This window comes from Chrysemys picta, chromosome 13 (genome assembly GCF_011386835.1).
Source record: "Chrysemys picta bellii isolate R12L10 chromosome 13, ASM1138683v2, whole genome shotgun sequence".
NCBI classification, from domain to species: Eukaryota; Metazoa; Chordata; order Testudines; family Emydidae; genus Chrysemys; species Chrysemys picta.
The window spans coordinates 46026907-46048039 of NC_088803.1; positions in this window are offsets into that span (position 1 = coordinate 46026907).

A 21133-nucleotide genomic window follows, 5' to 3' on the forward strand; every position below is an offset into this window, starting at 1 on the left:
TTTTCTGAGGTTCTGACTGCAGGCCCCATTTCTGAGCTTGTAGCGACGCTCAGCAGTACATCCAGCCCTGCATCAGTTGTTGTAGTTATTGTTGTGTGTATTATTTGTTAAGTGCCGGTTTAGAGCTCCCAGCTTTTCTCCTCAGTAGACAGAGCAGCAACAGTACTTGACAGGAGACGTCGAAGTATCCGACCTGGGAGCCCCCTAACTACTTCCTCTAAGGGAAAATACATCCCCTTGCTGGGCCTGCAGTTTGAGGAACAGCCCATTTTCCCACTATAAAAGGAGTTTCAAGGGAAAATCTTTGACCATCCCTATTTAAAACCAAGTCAACTGGTCAAACACTATAATTAAAAGTGGGTCTGCTTTGAAATTATTTTAAAAGTAAATAGAAAATTTAAACACTTTTCATAGTCAGATTTCTCTCAGCCATAGCTGATCTTCTTTCTCATCATCACCTGCAATATGGGAGCACCTAGAGGCTGCAACCAGGGGGTAGGACTACCTTTTCACTATGTGTGGGTACAGTGAAATGAGGCCCCACTCTAAAGAGTTTATGGATAATTGCTGGATACAAACAACCAGATGAGGTGAGTATAGGTAACAATGAGAAGAATACGATAAGTATAACAAGCAGTGAGCACAGCTTCTCTGCTATGCATATGGGTTGTACATATTTTGTCATTATAATTATTATTGCCACACCCAAAACTTTCACGGCAAGCTTGCCCCTGCCAGAAGTTGTCACCCTGCTTCTAGCACACACTCAGATTTTTCACTTACTACTTATAGACCGAATTTAGAGATGTGTGATTTGAGGTAGGCTCAGACCTGATTTTCTCAGCTCAGTATCCAAGGAGGTGATTTAAATCGAATCCCTACCTTTGGCTTCACCCCAATTGTCTCTGCTCTTCCTGTCTCCTCAGTCCCTCGTGCAGGTACAAAAGGTTGAGAACATCTGAGGGGCTCAGGATCTACTTGTTTTTTCCTCTGCAGCTGGATTTTATTAAAGCAAAATTGATCTGATCTCTAAGACACTTCAATGTTCAGAATATTTCATGCAATAGAATAAAAGAATCATGTATATGTCCTTAACACCATTAAATGAGGCCAAAAAAGTGACAAACATCCATCCAGGTAGTAGATTAATGTCTAGCACTTCTGCAGTGCCCTCAGCCAGACATTTTTCTTTTATACTTATTGCTACAACCCTCCATTTGAGAGAATAAAATTATCTACACCTACACCCACCCTGGGAACATAATCAAATTACCCATGTTCTTTCTACTTCAAATTCAATAGAGGACAACATCTGTCTGCCAGAGATGGGACCCAGGCTGGTCAGGAGTATTGGGTTACCTCTATGCACTGGAGTTTTCTGAGGCGGATGGGAAGAATGATTATTTTTCAACTTCCTGCCCATCTTGAATGAGTTACAGAATCACCAACTCCAAAGCCTCCAAGGCAGGAGTGACAAAAGGCATAACAATTCCTTCCAGTTCTCCCTCTCAGATACTTCAATAGACAGGGACAAGAGGGTCAAACTCCTAAAGCCATCCAGGAAAAAATAAAACAAGGTTTGAATACAGGATTAGCCGGATGAGGACCATGTAGATGGGCAGTTACATTTAATCCTTAACTCACTGAAGAGATTTAAAGAAGAGAGAGAGAGAAAGTTCTCTGAAGCCTAAGCTACAACTCCTTCCATGGGGCAGGGCTGGGGGAGAGGGGAAAAGGTGAAATGCATTTGCCCAGAAAACAAAGGGAAAGATATAGCAATACTTGTTCATTTCTATCAGGAATGCAGGCAAACATTACACTTGGACAACATGACATTCCATCTGTGCTGTCCTAACCAGCTGCCTGAATTAAAAAAAAAAAAAAGAAAAAAAAAGCATGAGATGAACAATATTGAACATGTGCTTCTTACTCTGGCTAGTGGTCCTAGAGAATGAGGATCGTGTTTTATGCTGATCGGCTCACAGAATCACCGAGGACAAGCAGTTATGAAGAGGCTCGCACATACAATATTGGAGCATCCCTAATCCCAAGAGGCCTTTGTATTTAGCTGTTCTTACTACCACCCAACGTAAGTCAAAGCAGAAGTTCAGCATCATGCATAACCAAAAGCTCCTGCTCAATCTTAGGTCTGGGAATAGCATTTTTCATGCAGCAGCAAAACTTGGGAGCAGGATGTCTTGAGGGCATTAGCAAGAACTTAATAAGAACAATACTTTGCACTTATATTACACCTGCCATCTGAGTATCGCAAAGCACTTTATTAGTGGATGAAGCCTTACTTAGACACTTAGATTTCTTCCTTTGGCTGAGCTCATTTGTCTGTGTATGAATTAGACTAAGCTCCTTGCGGAAGGAAACATCACCGTATTTGTTTGCATGTGCAGGGGTTTGGCTCTTCAAGATGCACTGCTGTGTCTCACTTTACCTCCACTGGATATAGTCTTCTTCCTACTGGTGGGAGGACTTCGTGCTTTGACCCTCCAGCCAAAACAAACATGGCAGTTGCCTTACCAGGGTGAAGAGACATCCCAAACAACAACGAAACAGAAACATCCTTTAACCTCGCCAGGCTACCAAACTTCACCCTCAGTGCAGGGGATCAATAGTGCTTTGCTCTCCACCGACTGCAGACTTCCCTTCTCAATGCAACTTGTGTCCTTGCAAAGCTAACCAATTTTTCACCCTCCTTGGTGCATGGGCTTAGTGATCTCTCACTATTCTGTCCCGTGGCTTCCACACCACCTTCCCCAGGTAGCACTATAGCAGGCCCCATGACCTCCTTGTGCAAGCGGCTCCTGCCCAGGGGATAGTTGCCCTGATTCTAAAACCACTCTGCTTCATTGTTTCCCAAGCCACATCCTGCAACCGCAGATCTTTTTAAACCTTCTTGGGTTTCCTTAGTACAGCCCTGGTAGTTTCTTTCCAGGCATTCTTCTGCACTATCCTCCTGGATGCCTCTATCAGTTCTCTTTCTGTAGAGAACTACCACTTGTCTCCTTTAGACCCCTGTCATTAAGCACTTCCTATACCAGCTACTTTCACACACACCACCAGGCCCCAGCAGAAAGGACCCTTATATAAGCCTCACCCAGAGTGCCTCCTGTAATCACTTGATCTGAAAGCAAAGCCAGGCACAGGTGGGAGCTAAAGCTTGAGCTATGATTAAATCCTGACCCATGAGAGCACAGTACAGATCATGCTAATGACATTTACAATAGTAACATTATGTATAGGGATTAAAACATCTACTAAAATGTTAAGGAGTCTGGTGGCACCTTAAAGACTAACAGATTTATTTGGGCATAAGCTTTCGTGAGTAAAAACCTCAGCATCTGAAGAAGTGAGGTTTTTACTCACGAAAGCTTATGCCCAAATAAATCTGTTAGTCTTTAAGGTGCCACCAGACTCCTTGTTGTTTTTGTAGATACAGACTAACACGGCTACCCCCTGATACTAAAATGTTGTACATTATTTGTGATATGAAAGATAGAAGACCATTGTGATATAGTGCATGGAGCTTAGTAGTGAGTTTCTGCTATAGCAAGTCCTCCTGCTATGTCTGGGCTGCAGAGATGATAGGTCTCTTGCAGCCCTGCTTAAACCGTGGTTCTTTAACTCTAGCTGTAACCACTCATGCTTTATGGCTTGGAGAGCCATAGTTCAATTCCCAGTGTGTTGGCTAATAGGCCTTTCTCCATAAATACCACCTTTCCCCTCCCCTCCTTTCCCCATCCCCAATGTAGGCTAGTCTTCTTATAGGAACTTCTTCCCAGCATGCATTTCTGGGCAGGAGCTGGACCTTGAAATTTGGAAAAGACATACCACTGCAGCTTTAAAGAGGCCATTTGCAGCTAGTTGTTCCTTGTGTTAGTTCTCATGATCACAGCCGGTAAGAGCTCTTAACTTCTGTTGTGTTTTCTGTTTCTTATTCCTGGGGCAGTGGTACGTTCTTACAAATATCATACCCAAGATAAATCGCTAGGGGGAGTTTCAGTGGGAAGAATGTAATTATCCAAGCTATCACTGAGGCATGGCATGGCAGCTAGTGTCCTTTCCTTTGCAAAAAAGGTGCTGTGGGATCTTTGCTCACAAGTTATCAGTGTTTTAAGATTAATTCCAAAAATGGGTCCTCCAGCAGTATAGGCCTGCTAATATCATGGCAGGCCATTGGTTCAAAACTGATTTAGAACCTAACAAATTAAAAAATGTATATTGGAGTGACTAACTGACAAGACAGCACAGAGGCTCAAAAAGTGTTCCTTTCCCTGTGCTTCAAAACATCACAGAAAACTGGAAAAAAGCCTTTTGTTTCTCCATAAATGCACATGGACTATGGGCACAGGAGTTTACAGTTTAAAGCTCAATTTTTCACTCCCTGCCAGTCTGAACACCCTTTGAATTTTTCTCAGTTTATTTGCTATCAGAAACACTCCAGAAGCTGAGTGGTTTGGGGTTTCACCCTTTCCCCCACCTTCTTTCCCTAAGTGTTCAGCTTTGAAGATTTTAGCGTCTATTCTTCTACTACACTCCTGGGTACTGGTAATAAGGGTCAGAACCTTCACAGGTGCACTCTTCCCCTGTCGAAATACCATGAGAAAGCACTTTATTTCTTTCTAGTAGAAGCTCTGTAGTCTAGAAGCCACAAGAGCAAAACACAAGGGGGATCAGGCAAAAGACAGATCAAAACACATGAGGAGATATCCGTGTCAGGATGTGTTTTGAAATGAAGACCAGAATCTTTTTTGTTCTTCTTTCAATCAAATAGATATTTATAGTAGAAGATGTTCAAGCCTCAAAACAAGCATTGAGCCAACATTCTGAAAATTATGTTTATTGATAAAATTCCTATGGTTTTCAGTGGGGATAAGATTAAGCCCCAACTCCAGACAGCTGAAATTAACATACCCTTGATCAAACTCATCCATCCAGTCTGGCCATTTTGTTTACATCTGCCAAACATTCCAGTTCAGAAGTGCAGCATCCATCTGACAATGTAGACTCCCCAGCCATGGTAAAGGAATGAATCTTCAGCCGAGTTGCCAGTACTTCTTCGTCCTTAATCCTACAAAGACCTACACATGTGGTTTCCTAATTGTTAAATCTGATGCTCTGTTAGTCATTAGGGTGCCTATTAAAATAAATGGAAATTGGGTGTTCAACTCCCTGGGGTGGCTTTGAAAATCTCAGTCTAATGTTGTTTGTATATGTGTGAGATTGTCATGTGGTTGTGTCAATATAAGTAGTGGAATATACAATTAAATCAAAAACTCTACCTTCTAACTACTATGATCTCGTGATGCTAATAAAGGCTGAGCAGGTACACTCATTTCTTTGTCAATCATATTGTCAGTTGTATTAGAAACCTGCTATTGATGAGATTTATTTTGCTTGTCACCTGGTAACATTATGCTGAGGCCCTTACGGCAGGCCTTGACTACATGGTGTAATAGAAGTACCCATGAGCCACTTTTGTATATGTGTACGCACCTGGAGATCTTTGTTTATCATGTCCCTCCTTTCACCCCCAACCCCACTTCCCACAGTGAACAGGTTAATCGGTCAAAGAGCTCACAAAACATACAATGAATCAATACTGTGCTTTGTTCTCAGGCTTTCTGGTCTCTGATGTCCTCAGAGGCACTGTTCCTATACTTCAGGTCACAAATCTCCATCCACACCTCTCTTTCCTTATCCTTTGTCACTGCTGTCTATCTGATCTTTGCTGCACTTCCTGCCTGAAATTCTTTCAATGCCTTTTACCACATCCTTTTGTACTTCTAAAAAAAGGGGGAGGGGGAAGAGCTTGTTCTCTTCTCAGTTCTTATGATTGACAGATTTTTCTAGTTTTCATACTGCCTTCACTCTGCAATATCTTGTTCACTTTTAAAACTCAGAGTTAAACCAAACAGTCAGAACTTTCCAACATCAGTAAAACTCCAGGACAGAAATAATATATGAGCATTTTTGTTTTGTTCTGTAGTTGATGGTCATTTAAACACCAAGCATTTATTTTACAATTAGAAAGAAATAAAATGCAATTTTTTTTCTTCTAAAATCAAATACTAATTATAGAACATGAAGATACACTAAGGCCTGGTCTATACTACCCGCCTGAATCGGCGGGTAGAAATCGACCTCTCGGGAATCGATTTATCGCGTCCCGTGGGGACGTGACAATCGATCCCCGAATCGGCGCTCTAACTCCACCAGCGGAGGTGGTAGTAAGCGCCGCCGACAAAAAGCGGCAGAAGTCGATTTTGCCGCCGTCTTCACAACGGGGTAAGTCGGCTGTAATACGTCGAATTCAGCTACGCTATTCACGTTGCTGAATTTGCGTATCTTAAACCGACTCCCCGCTGTAGTGTAGATGTACCCTAAGTGAGGGCGACATCATGCAAACCCTTACTCCTTTGGGTAGTTCTTACTCGCATGAATATTGCCACTGAAGATTTCAAAGTCTCATTCAGTTAACATAGACTGGGGACTTGTCGACATAGGGACATGCAAGAAAGTTAACCTCAATTAACTAAAGGTGCAAATTTGAAGTGGATTAGTTAAATCACATTAAATCCCTGTGTGAACACCCTCATTCACAATTAAAGTGGCCATAATTCAGTTTGTTAATTCACTTCCGAGTACTTTTTCACAAAACACGCAACTAATCTGTGGAACTCATTGCTATGGGATATTGTGGTGGCCAAAAACATAACTGTATCTATCACAAAAAAGAACGAGATAAGTTCATGGAGGATAGGCCCATCAATGATTATTAACCAAGATGGTCATGATGCAACTCCATGCTCAGGGTGACTCTAAACCTCTGACTGCCAGAAGCTGAATTTGGAAGACAGGGATGGATCACTCCATAATTGCCCTGTTCTGTACAGTCCCCCGAAGCTCTGGTATGGGCATGGCCATTGCTAAGGGGGTGCGGGGCCTGGGTCATAGGCGCCGAGTTTTTAATCATCTGGGGGGTGCTCCCCCTGGCTTTGCCTAGGCCCTGCTCCCACTTCATCCCTTCCCCCAAGGCCTCACCCCACCTCTTCCTGCCCCTGCCCCACTTCTCCCCGGCCCAATTTTACCCCCTCCCCCGAGCGCGCTGTGCCCTCGCTCCTTTCCCCTTCTCCCCAGGGCCTCCTGATGCCACAAAACATCTGATCTGCGGCAGGTGGTAGGCACTGAGAGGGAGGGGGAAGTGCTGATCAGTGGGGCCCGGCGGCAGGCAGGCAGGAGGCGCTAGGGGGAGGGGGAGATTCTGGTAGGGGGGCTCCTCCTTGCTCCCCTGCCCGTCCACCTGCCTGTTGCTCACCTCCCCTTTCGCCTCCTCACCCCACTCACCTGCCTGCCTCCTACCTCGCCTCCCCGCCTGCCTCCTCACGATTTTATCGAAGCGCAGGGCCCGGGGCAGTGGCCCCAATTTGCCGTATCCAAGGGCTGGCCACTGGGTATGGGCCACTGTTGGAGACAGGATACTGGGCACGATAGACCATGGTCTGACCCAGTATGGCAGCTTTTACGTTCGCACGTAATCAGAAACACCCCATTATGCAACTAGACAGCAGAAGTAGCCAGCAGAACAAACATGCGCCCATGTGCACACACGCCCTTCAAAATCAAATGCTCATTTTGAATTTGCATTTTTTTAAAAATGTCCTTTGGATAATATACTCTGCATTCAGCATGGCATGTTCCAAAATTTTCACAAAGAATGTCAGCCAGGAATTAAAGTCCCAGTCTCCTAGGAATTAAAACTTTGCCATGGCCTTCACACATAATTGTCAGATGTCTGACAGGTTAGAGGAAGATATCTATCTAGCTATCGATATCACAATGTAATATCTGCTCTGCATGGGTCAAATGTGTAGTGGGAATATTTTTTTTTCCACAAAAAACCAGAAACAAATCTGGCTATCTAAAGTTAGTGGGTGGAGGTCAGAAAAACATCTGCCTTATCCACAGGGTACAATCTTGTACAGCTTGTTGTTGTTCCAAGAATCAATTGAGCATGTAATAAGATGAGCTCCAGTATATACAAAATGCATGGAACATATTGATTAGAATGTAAGTAAATCTGAACACGGGAGTGAATATGGGGGTTGCTGTATACCAGGCAATTTAGCACTTGTGGCACATACACCCCCAGAATAAACCACCAAGTTTAGTTACAAAACTCCCAACTCAGAATTTGGACTCCCATTTAAAGCACACGATGAATGCAGTCATAGACGCTGACTTTTTGATTTGCCGGTGGGTGCCCCACACTGGCTCAGCCCCTTCCCCCAAGGCCCCGCCCCCAGGGCCCCACTCCACCTCTTCCTGTCTCCACTCTGCCCCCTCCCCCGAGCTCCCTTCCCCTGAGCACCTCTCCCCCGCTGCTTGCTCCTTTCTGCCCCCTCCTGCTTTAAGAGCAGTGGAGGAGGGTGGGAGGGGGGAAGAGTGGAGCCAGTGTCAGTGCAGCCCCGCTGAACAGATGGTCAGTGGGGCAGCCACTGAAGAGCTGCTGGGAGCGAAGGGCCAGCCGCTGAATATCTGATTGGCAGCTAGTCCCAGGGCCACCAGAGCAGCAGCCCTGGCCAACTCTGTGGGTGCTGAGCCCCCGAGCACCCAGGGAATCGGCGCCTATGAATGCAGTAGATCTCAGGTGGTTGTAAATACGTAAGGTAATAAATAAGGTTGCTCTTTCCTTCCCTCCCTCCCAACTTTGCTTTTTTTTGTTTAGCTGATGGAACCTGATGTTGCATTATATTTGTGTGCATCAGCTGGTAAGGATCTGGACTCAAAGAATAAGGTCCCATATGAAGGACTGGGTCAGACCCAGTAACGATACTGTATTTAGAAGGCAAAAGTGCAATGCACTCAGATTTGTCTTCTGCCTATCTCTGGTTCCCTGCAGTCATGGAATGTACAGTTCTTGGAACATTACTGAAGAACACCATGGCAATGCCATTGTTCTAGCAAGTCAAATCTGACAAACATTCATTACCTTGGATGTTCAATGATGAGTAGACCTGGGATTTGCCTAGCAATCATAAATCATAAATCCTCAGCACTACACCAATCTGGAGTAAACGAGCATGGTGCAGGGTGTGTCCTGTGGCAATTGTGAGAGGGGAGAACCCCTCGGCCACATAGCAACAGCTGATCCATTCTGTGGCTGTGATAGTGATCACAACTAGTGCAAATGACCCTCTGGTTGGACACAGTCACAGGTTCAGTATTTGAATACATGTCATAATGACAGGTGGGCAGGAAACACTTTTCATGTCTTGCAAAACTTTTTGAGGTTACAAAAAATATTTCTTGTTCTGCATCAGGATGAATCTGCTATCTTTTGAAGTGTTTCATGGAAAATGAGAAAGCGCATCCTAGAATACCCCACACACTAGTGGTTAGGGCACTCATTGGGGATGTGGGAAACCAAGGTTAAACCCATATCTCATGTAAGTGCCACAACCACTGGGTAATGCAGTCAATCTCTCTCCCCCCTCGCCCTGACCAATACATAGTTAATGGCTTATACAAAGTGGATAGCTTCACCAGGATAAATTCCGAGAGACCCACCAGCCAATAGCTGAGTGGTTAGGACACTCATGTGGGCTGTGAGACCCCAATGTTCAAGTCCCTGTTCTAGCTAACTAAAAGCAAGCACTTGAACTGTGAACTCCCGCATGAGTCCCATAACCACTGGACTGTTGGCTATTCTGGGGTGGTGGCTGTCCCATTCCCCCCCTCTCCCAGACACTTTGGAGGCAGGGTGAAAGTGGGCCGGTATGGGTCCATCCGGTGTACTGGTAAGAAGCTGGTACCGGCTTGTAACCAGCCGACATTAAAGCCCACGTTGGCCTCACCTTTTAAATTGCTGGAGCCCCTGGCGGTGCGGGCCAGGCAGTGCGGATGGGCTGGCTGAGGGAAGCTGAGCCCCAACCCTGCCACTTCCGCTCGAGGCCCCACCCCTTCCAAGGGCCTGGAGCCAGCCCCTGTACCGATAAGAATTGAATATTACTTTCACCCCTGCCTGGAGGTGAGGAAAGCTTTGTCAAAACTGATACATGCCCATAAAAAGTTTTGGTTTCAACCAATCAGCATTTTCCAACCAAAACCCAACTAAAACATTTCACTGAACATTTTCTGACCACTCTAGTCCTAATGGGCCTGCTAGCCTTGCCTCCTACAATCCACCAGTATTCCTATCCTGCCCTTAAACTCCTTTCTGCACTTGCTCTATGTCCTTTCAGGCCCTAAGAACCTATGGAAGATTACATATGTACAACGCCCTGTACAGGGCGTGCACTACACTACCTTAAGAGTACATTGGCAACCAAAATGTATTTGGACTGAGAGCAAGATTCCACCCCCACTTCCATTACCCTGACAAGTCCATTTACTCAGATTTGGTGCAGGATGAAAGACTTGTCTCTAACAGCTAATTCCCTGTTTAAAATATAATCTTTGACTTTTTAGATGTGACATAAACTTTCAGATCTTTTAAGTCTGCTAAAGGGCAGAGAGCTGTGTTAGTTACCCAGCAGGAAGTATGTTTGGGTCATGGAACTTTTGTGGATGAGGTCTCTGAGTGCCTCCAATAGAGAGTACAGGACAGACACTTATGCTCTATCAGGGGAACAGAGCCCTTCTTTATCATTTTGCTATTATTTAACGGACATGTTCATTTCTTTTCTAGCAGTCCCCTAAAGTTGCTCAGTGAAGGGCTTGCTGTTAATCAGCTATCGAGAATCATGTCCTCTTTTATAACAGTGGGGGACTCATTAGGAATTCTCATTAGAAAGTTCTAAAGACATCTTCCCAGTGTCCAGTGGGTCATCTTATAAAACATACTGGTAAGAACTGTGGGGAAGGGGTATGTCCAGAAGTTTCTCGTCAATCAATCAATGTTGCAGAAGCTCAAAGTCTGAGTTCCAAGTCTACAAATTATTTAGCTCTTGAATCTAGTTTAGTCTCCGCCAATGTAATTTTTGCAGCTAACACTGTGTCATCTAGAAATTCTATAAAAGTGGTCAGGAAAAGCCAAAGCTTCAACTACTGTAATTGTATATTGCACATAGCAATGGCAGTTTTAAAATAAACTGATTTTAAAGCACCAGTATTTGAGGGGGGGAGGGATATTTACAGTCAGGCTTACAGACATTTTAACTATGCAATTGTTGTGCCTAATTTTAGATATTCATTTATCATGTGTGTTGGAATTCAAGTACCTGAGCCTCTAAATTACATCGTTGTGATGCCTAAATCTTATTATAATCTGGCCCAGAATTGAAGTCAAAATATAATTATAGGCACTGTAGCTGTACTGGCAGTAGTCTTTCATCATGCTAGATCATATCATGACCAAATAAGGCAATTCTAATGTAATCCAAATGATCATGAATTGCAAGGGGTACTCTTTAGATGGCACAATGGGTCTTGTCGCTATAAATAGTAATAGATGGGTGAAAATTTTCCATCACAACTTTTTTATACAAAATGGCTTTTCAAGAAATAGATATTTTTCAGGAAAAACAAACCCTTCTGTTTTCATTTTAAAAAAATGAGATTTTCACTGAAAACCTGAAAAATGAATAAAAAGGGCAACAAACTGTGGTTTGTTTGTTTTTTCCAGTTTTAGGCTACCTGAAAAGATTTGTTTTCTGTTTTTAAATCTTACTTCTGTTTCCATTGGAGTGATGCTCTAGAAGCACATACGGCGATACCAGTGTAACTGAAACAGACCATTTATGCGTATGCTAGAAGCTTGCAAAATAGAATTATAATGTAGATAGTTGCCATATTCAGCATATGGTGCTACCAATGTGTTTGAACAAAGCTAAGTATGTTTCATGATTTTTAAAAAAAATGAACACTTATTGATTTGTTTGAAATTGTCCATTTTTCATTTCAACAATATTATTTGAAAACTTTCAGTTTCCATTTTCTATTATTTAAAAAAATATGTTTCCCTTGCTTTGAATGGAGAATGTTTTAAGAAAAAGAGAGACAAAGATTGGGGCTTTTGGCACAATTTTAAAACAAAAAAATAAAGGAAAACATTTGTTTTGTTTTGTTTTTTTAACAAAAATGACTTTTTTCCATGAAAAATTTCATTGTTGTGAAAATCCAGGTTTTTTGGAAATTGTGGTTGAAAAAATTGCATCAGTCAGCTCTAATGTGAATATTATTCCTGGAGTTTTTCAAAGAAGTCAGACATTTTGGGAGTTAGAAGTTCAATTTATAGAAATTCTTTAGAAGCTGAGGGCCAGATTTTTAGAGGTAACAATGTACAGACATATGGTTAGCCTCTTTTGAAAACTCCACTAAGCGCCTATCTGCATCTTTAGGTACCTAAACACAGTACACAATTTTTGGAGTGCCTAATTTACCTAGGATGTGATTTTCAAAAGAGTCTATGTTTGGCTCTATTCCCTCCAATTGTCCACTGTCCTTTGGATAATACTAACCATCCTTCTTTAATGTTCTAAGAAGAACTTTTTAAAAGTTAAATAATTGTTTGTGTTATGAAAGATTCAGTTTAAGCCACAGCTTGTTTTGCTCTTGTTAACAGAGGAAAGGCGATGGAGAGAAATAAGGAAAAGTAACTGCGCCTATGGAAGTTTGATTTATGTATATGATTACATGGGCAGTTAAATTTTTCAGTGCAATTATTTAACTTTCAAAATTATTTACCTCTCAATGTCTTCACGAACTGGTTTTAGCTGAGACGCCTGTTAACCTTGAAAAGGGCATTATAAGGAAGGACCCATGCTGGCCCATACAATAAATTATTCAGAATTTACCAGTACAGCATTTTGTCTGACACAAGCGTTCTGGCAAACAGAGAATGACAGTCTTCACAAGCGTTGTTTAGAAAGTATTTTTTCAAAGGATGATTTACAGAAAAAGCTCTGCTTAGTGCCAAATTATTGCAGTAACTAGAAAAACGCAATGTAATTTTGCTGCAGAAGTGTCACTGGCAAGAACTTTAAAATAGATATCCGGGAACCATTTTATAATGTTGAGATTAAAGATATGAAAAAATAAAATTAATAATGAATGTGAATCAAGAACCTCACCTTTGGCAGGAAATCCTCTGGGTAGCTCTTTTCACAGATAATTCCAATTTATATGGTTTATTACTAGTATTGTTGTGATAATTGCATTGAAAGTCAATGAGACTTAGGCTTCAAAGTCACTCAGGTTATTTTGAAAAAATTGCCTTATATCCCTATGTTCTCCTCTGAAACCCACTGCTCTCCAGGGGTGAAATCCTGGTGCCACGGAAGTCAATAGTTGTTCTGCCATTGGCTTCAATGAGCCTGTGTATATCTACCATCACCCACAGTAGGGTAGCATTAACTTTGAGGACGCCTTTGGGGCTTTGCCAAAAGAGACTGAAATGGGCTATGCTGGATTGTGTGCTTTGGGGGCAGAGCTGGTTCCCCAGAGGTGTCTTGTGCCACTGCAGCCCACCTCAGCAGATACCCCCCCCCCCCGGGAGCTTTACACCTTTTCTCTGACAGAAACCCGGCCTACTTTCTCACCAGGGGGACAGTTTTAACACCGTAGATTAGCAAAAGAACAATGACTGTTCTTTCTAGACTGTAGGTCTTGAGTCTGATACCTTTGTCATAATTTAACCTACAGCCACGTCACTGAGATGTTTATAATAACAGGATTGTTCATTTTAATTAGTGTGAAGGGGTAAGAGAAAGAAGAGGCGAAGTATATTCCAAGCAGAACCTCCTCTAATAGGGAAGGGAGAAGAGCAGAAGACTCCTAAAGTCCACTAGCAATTTACCTGGTGAGGCCTTTGGTATTGTAATCCATAGCCTGTAAATCCAGAAGAGAACATTATGATTATTGAGTCTGACCTCCTGCGGAACATGGGTCATAAAAATGTATCCATAAATTCCTGCATTAAGGCCACAACGTTTCTTTATCTTTTACAAATATATCCAGTATTTATTTAAAAAAAAAAAGTGATGGTGAGTCCATTGCACTCCTAGGTAACCTGTTTCATGGGTTACTGATAAAAATGTGTGCCTTATATCTAGTTTGATGGAGTAATTGTGTTGGCTGGGTGAGTATGTGTTTCTTTGCATGCTAACACAAAGAGCTCCCAAAGCATGTTACTCAACCTGTATTGCATGGACCCGAGCTCAGGAATCAATCGGGGGAACAAGTTCAGGAGTGTGCCTTCTTAATTTTTCCCTTCTCTCTCTGAGAGAGTGAGCCTGAATGTAACACCAACACGAGCAGCCAAGGGTGAGCTATCTGTGCCCTTCCTTCCAGCAATAAAAGAACTGGCTTCCTAGTTAAATGAACTTGTGCTTGCTGTCATTTTTCTCAGGATTATACCTGTCCGACCTATCCCTCCACAAAGTCACACAACTATACTAGAGGGGATAGACACTATAGCAAACCCTAAAATAGAATGATAGAAAGTATATAGGCTTATTGTAATCCATAACTACTTCTTCCTCAATTGTGCTGTGTTCCTGTATCATGTATATTTGATAAATTCTCTATTGCTGCTTGTGTAAGGCAACAGCAATCTGTTTTACCTCTTAAGAAGACAATGCATTATTTTGCCATCCATGCTCTGTCTCTGGCTGTGTTCAGATGCCCCAAGTTCAGAAAGCAACCATCCAGCAAAAATGTGTATTGCCGAGATTAAAAACTAGTTGTCCTCCATATGCAGGAAAAGTCCCAGGAAAATGTAGCCAGTCAAAGCAGCCTCCGCAGTTGCAGATACCTCCAGCTGTGTGTAGGCAGTCTGCTGTCAGCTCTGTAGTGGGTCAAGCTGGGGGCAGGCATGCTTAACCCAGGTTTGCTGTTATTCAGTCATCGGAAGATGACTTGCCATCAAATGTGTCATTACCTAGAGTTATGCAAGCTATTAAGGCTCCAGAAGACCATATCAATGCTAAGCTAGTGCCATGTATTTACAAACTGGATGGGAAAATACAAAGTTTCTGTTGCAGAAAAGATTTTTCAGGCAATGAGTGGAACATACCAGGATTTACATGAGAAACTGGGCGCCTACCAGCTTTCCACTGCCCAGAGGAGAAAGAATGTGTAAGCTGAATTTTTGGGAAATTACTTAAAAAGTAATAGCCGTAGGCAACCAGGGCCTGATCCAAAGCCTGCTGAAGTCATTGGGAGCCTGTCTTGGGGAGAGCCTGGTCTTTTGGGCCAGAATGTGACTGACCCTTGAGCAGGTGGCCCTACAGGAGAATGGCTCAAGAGTCACCCAGCTGTTGTCTCTGCTCTCTCTGTGTGCCTCCTGAGGTACCAATGTTTAAGGATGGGGATGCGGTGGTGCTTGGTCCTTCCAGTCTGGGGTAATGTGGTTCTGCACAGTCTCTACACTGGCACAACCTCGCCCTTCACTCACTACTGACATAGATCCCTCTTTTTATCCTTCCCTCAGCAAATAGCATTTTATCCCTCAGCCGGTTCAGAGCTCTGGTCTGAAGGCAAATGTGCCTTGTAAAGAGTATAGCAAGTTCTTTGAAGTTTGTGGTCTTGATCCTCCACAAGTGGAAGACTTAACTGGGCATCATGTTGCATGAAAGTATTTTATTAACTCAGGTTGGACATATCTAGGACAGGAGCTAGAGTGTAAGAGAAGGAAGGGAGCAATGAGGAGGAGGTTAGAGGAGAGAGTGAGAGCTGGCTCTCATTGGCACCAGTCTTGCATTCCATAGGCAAAACGCCCACTGAGTTCAACCTAGGGACTGGGATGCTGGCTGCTACACCTCTGTGTCCTGGCACTTCCCAGACCAGGGCAGATGTAGTGCAGATCTAGTGGCTCTTCCCTAGGCCTGTGCTCACAGGCTTCTCCCAACATCCCTCTATGTGCTGGCTTGGAACTGACTTGCATAGCATGCAAGGAGTTCAGAGAGAGCCTGGAATATTCAGCGCTCACACACAGAGAGCTGCCTTACAGGGTTAGTGACATGCAAGGACTCACCCGAACCCTTGGTAAAAGGAGTAAATCCCTCTGCTAGTTACTATGAGAATATGATGTTACCTGCCTGCTTATTGCATGTGTGCCTGCCTTGCTAATTATCTTTCTGATGATGCCATGTCATGCCCTTGTGTCACGGAGTGTGGGGGAGTCAGGGCCCTGCACCCCTCTTCCTGAGACTCGCCGTGACTCTCAGCCAGCCAGTAAAACAGAAGGTTTATTAGATGATAGGAACACAGTCCCCAGCAGAGCGTGTAGGTACAACCAGAACCCCTCAATCAAGTCCTTCTGGGGGGTTTAGGGAGCTTAGACCCCCGCTTGGGGTTCCCTGCGTTGTACCACCCAGCCCAAGACTGGAAACAAAAACTCCTCCAGGAGCTCTCTTCCCCCTTCCCCCCAGCTCCTCCTCTCCTTTGTTCAGTCTCCCGGCCAGAAGGTGTCACTTCTCCCAACCCCCCCTCCTGGCTCAGGTTATAGCTCAGGTAGCTTCCTTCAAGGGAAGTCCCCCATCCCCAATGTAACTCCCCTGAAACATTCCCAGGTCAAATCCACCCCGCTCCCTGCTCCGTCACACCTTGTTAATGTGTTGATTCTATACCTGCTGAAGCATAAGTGATAGATAGCTCAGAACTGGGGGAGAATCATTGCTGGTGTTGAGTTGGTAATACAAGATGTTCTTTAAGTTGGAAAGAGTAAGATTTTACCTTGAAAAGAGTATAGTTTTGTGTTCTTGTGAGTAGTAGATATTTAAATATCTCACACATTGCACTAAAGTGTCTGTCGTTGCATCTTTTCCCATCTCTTCTCAGGCTATTGAGAAGAGACCAGGCTAAAAATGGGAGTGTTTAGATCTCTATGGGCAGTCCTGGGTAAGTACTGATTTCCTATAGGATAGGTCTCGAATCCCTATTTCAGCAAAGCATTTAAGCACATACTTAAGTCCATTCCTATTCAGCATGTTGAGCCCATGTTTAGGTCCCATTGAAGTATATGGTACTTAAGCGTGTTGTTGAAGGCTTTGCTGAAGAGCTCAGTTGGGGCTCCACGATGGCTCACAATGGTGAGATTGTATAAACTTGAAGAACTAATAATTAAAAATAATAAATGTGAAAACTAGAAATAAGAGAAACAAGCAGAGGGAATGGTATAAGTAGGTGTGACATGTATTTCTCAGGTGCCTGGGAGTTATATATCAGTAGAAAAGGAAATCCATGAAAAAATGCATATAATTCAGTGTACAATTAAAGGGAACATTCAGACAACTTATTTCACCTCTTTAGATTTGACGCAAATGAGCTTTTAAAATCTATTTGAATTTGTCAACGCCATTAATGGAAAAGTTAACGCCTTGTTAGCAGTCGCCTAATGGTAGTGGATGTTTTCATTTCTTACTCAACCTTGGTACCAAATTCAAGAAATGATGATTTATGGACTGAGAAAGGAATCACACAGGAAGCTTTTCTGATCAGAGAATTCCCTGAGCTTACCTCTTAACTCCGCTATGCTGCACAACCAAGGATATTGATGAATAGTTTTATGACTCATTTGGTAAGATCTATGAAGGCAATTACTTCATAAGGTGGCATTTTATCACATTTGCTTTCGACCTGCTGCAGTTGACTCATTGATTGGAGTTAGTCAGGGAAAGCAAATGTTACAGACTTAGTGCATGAAACTGCTGATATTTATATCTTGATTTTAGACTCAGTTTCTGACAATGTGCTGGTGATTACTTCATGTGTGCTTAATTATTCTGTCATTAGATAAGGTTTTGTAATTCAGTCTGGAGTGGCAGAGTCTGAGTTTAATATTAGCAGATGCTATTTTGCCTTATTTTTTACCATGCCTAGTTTGGCGTTCTGAATTTTTGATTGAAGAAATTGAACTTTGAATCTATGCACATTCATGCACCATTTATTCAGTTTCAAGAATTCAATTCAATTAAAACACGGTGGTGAGGGTGGAAAAAAAATCTACATTAGCACTTTCCCCACTTTAAAAACAATAGAATTCATTTTTAAATGTATTTTTTAGATTGACTTCAGAGCGATTAGAAAGATGAGCAATTTATACAAAGCAATTTATTCACTTTGAAAATCATGCCTCATTAAAAATGAAATCCAAATAAAATAATACATTGCACATTAAAGAACTTTTTTGATCACGGTAGCTTTGCATTCTTTAAAATAGTAATGTGTAATTGATACAGTGATGCAATGTACTTAAAATACCAGACTTCCAACTCTGCACTGCTCCCCAAATACATCAAGGTCTTCGTAGGTTGGAAGGCTGATCATTACATTTTGAAATAAACTTTAAATATATTGCTTATTATAATTCAGTGATGTCTGGGGGTTTCCAGACTTCGTATGTTAATTGTGTTTTGCCAACATGCCCAATGTACGGTACAATAATAATGCAGACTGGTTCATGAAACTGATAGCTATGGTTTCCTGGGGGACAACCTTCCATGGGATTATAATTTGAGTTTTTAGTTTACATGTTTACTACTATTTGCATCCCACTAAATACTACAGTGATGAGTGCGGTCTAGAATACTATATAGAACAGAATTTAACCAGCCTGTTCTAAAAATATAATGGATGTGCTTTCCTACTAGACAATGAAATAGATGGATTATTTCCTTCCCCATGCTCTCCATTTGATGTTCCCTATCCTTGGTTGTATCCCATGTCACACAAGATGTGAGTTGCTTTAGCTTCCTCTGTTTTCCCCGGGGCCATTTTAAAGTGCTGCCATAATTTGTTATTCCTTAATTTTTTCCATTGACTTTGATTAAACAAGGTTTTTGTTTTCTGAAGAGAGCAGCTCACCTTTTATCAAGTTCTTCCTTTTCAGCTCATGACCTGGAGTAGCAGAAGTTTGATTTTGACTGTAAGTTTAAACCACTTGAAAAACACTGTGAATCTGACCCTGAATTATTTTCATTCTGGGTCTGATCCAGAACCCACTGAAGTCAATGGGAATCTTTCCACTGATGCCAATGAGCTTTGGATCAGATCCTCTCTCGGGGAATCTCTACTCTGCATAGTAAATCTGGGTCTATTGGACCTGCGCCTGCAGACCTGGTCATTTCAAACTCGTGCTTGAATGTCCACGCTGCATTGCTACTCAAGTCTCATACCCATGCCCACGAGTCCATAGGATGCTACTAGAAGCAGTTCGAAGATTCCTTACTGCAGCCCATCCCTTCATACCGGACACGTAATTCCAACGTGATTTCACACATTTGCAAGAAGAGAATGGCTGGTAGGGGCATGTTGGAGATGGTATTAGATAATATAGCCTCATAACAAGAGCTAAGTGTGATACCTAAAATAAAGACATACGGATAGCAAAAAAGTAGGTACTTATTACTGTTTTACTGTTTTTCATGTTCTCTGTGTATATATATCTTCCTACTGTATTTTCCGCTGCATGCATCTGATGAAGTGGGCTTTAGCCCACGAAAGCTTATGCCCAAATAAATTTGTTAGTCTCTAAGTTGCCACAAGTACTCCTCATTCTTATTACTGTTATGTTTGGCCTGAGAGCCTCACGAAATGAGCTATTTAGGCTTTGAAAGATGAGCTTCCTCCTTTTATTTAATAAATGAATGGATTGCCCAGGGGCATCTTATTTTCTGATACTTGATTTAATGTCCTGTCTCGTTTTGCATAAAAATGATACACATTCCTCTGCACTGAGTCCTTATCACAGGAGAAGTCTGTCCCACTGCTCTTAAGGCTTTAATTTATCAGCATATATAGGCTTTGATCCTGTGAAGATGTCCACGTGAGCAGACCCTTATGGAGTCCCATTGACTTTAAGAGGACTCAGGGAGAGCAGAAAGGTCTGTCCATGTGGATAGCGTGCTATGTTCAGGGCCTTAGACAGGCAATCTTCATTTAGAAATGGAACCGTTCATATTCCCATTGCTTATGCATATTTGATTTGTTCTAATTAAGATGCTGAGTTGTGTATTTCCCCACTTTGTCTTTGTCATAAACCTCATCATGTAACTTAAGCATGCACCCATGCACACGCATGCATAAACACGTCCACAAAAACCAGGGACATCCCAGTTCATTGTTAGTTGGTATTTGATAAAAGAATCAATTTGTCCTTTTCCCCACTAGGTATAGATCTGAGTTAAGAAAAAGCCACAACAGAAGTAGTTGGTCATACATCAAAGAATTTAGATCGAATAGGCCTTTGAACAGGTAGTGTAAACATGTGGGAATGGAGGTTGAAAGCAGGGCTGCTTTTATGAAAAAAGGCTGCCTTTTATTATTCTGGACAGTGTTTAAATTTTAAACTGTTAATAATTGAATACTTTCAATGTGAAGGGCAGGGGACCCTGGAATGGGTTCGCCCTGAGAGAGGGGCCCGAGCCTTGGAAAGTGTCGCGGTTCCGGCAGCATCCGGTGAGCTCTCGCTGGTCCCTCTGTATCCTATCCCTACCCTCCAGCATATCTACCACTCCTCACAGTTTAGTGTCATCTGCAAACTTGCTGAGGGTGCAATCCACGCCATCCTCCATATCATTAATGAAGCTATTGAACAAAACTAGCCCCAGGATCGACCCTTGGGGCATGCCGCTTGATACTGGCTGCCAGCTAGACATGGAGCCATTGATCACTATCCGCTGAGCACGATGATCTAGCCAGCTTTCTATCCACTTTATAGTCCATTCATCCAGCCCATACTTCTTTAACTTGTTCCCCCTTCCCAGCACACAACCTCATTCCTATTTCAGCAAGTGTGAAAAATCGGGACGGGGGGTGGGGGGTAATAGGAGCCTATATAAGAAAAGGACCCAAAAATCGGGACTGTCCCTATAAAATCGGTACATCTGGTCTCCCTAATTCAGCAATCCTTCTCTTGAGCAGCTTCATGTGCAGGAGGTGCAAGTCCTACTACGCGTGGGGGCCATAGAGGAAGTTCTTCAAAACTTGAGAGGGAAAGGGTTTTACTCCTGATATTTCATAATCCCGAAGGCCAAAGGGGGCCTGGTAGCCCATCCTGGGTCTGCATCACCTCAACAAATATCTCAGATGAAATTCAGTTTTGATAAATGCAAAGTAATGCACATTGGAAAACATAATCCCAACTATACATATAAAATGATGGGGTCTAAATTAGCTG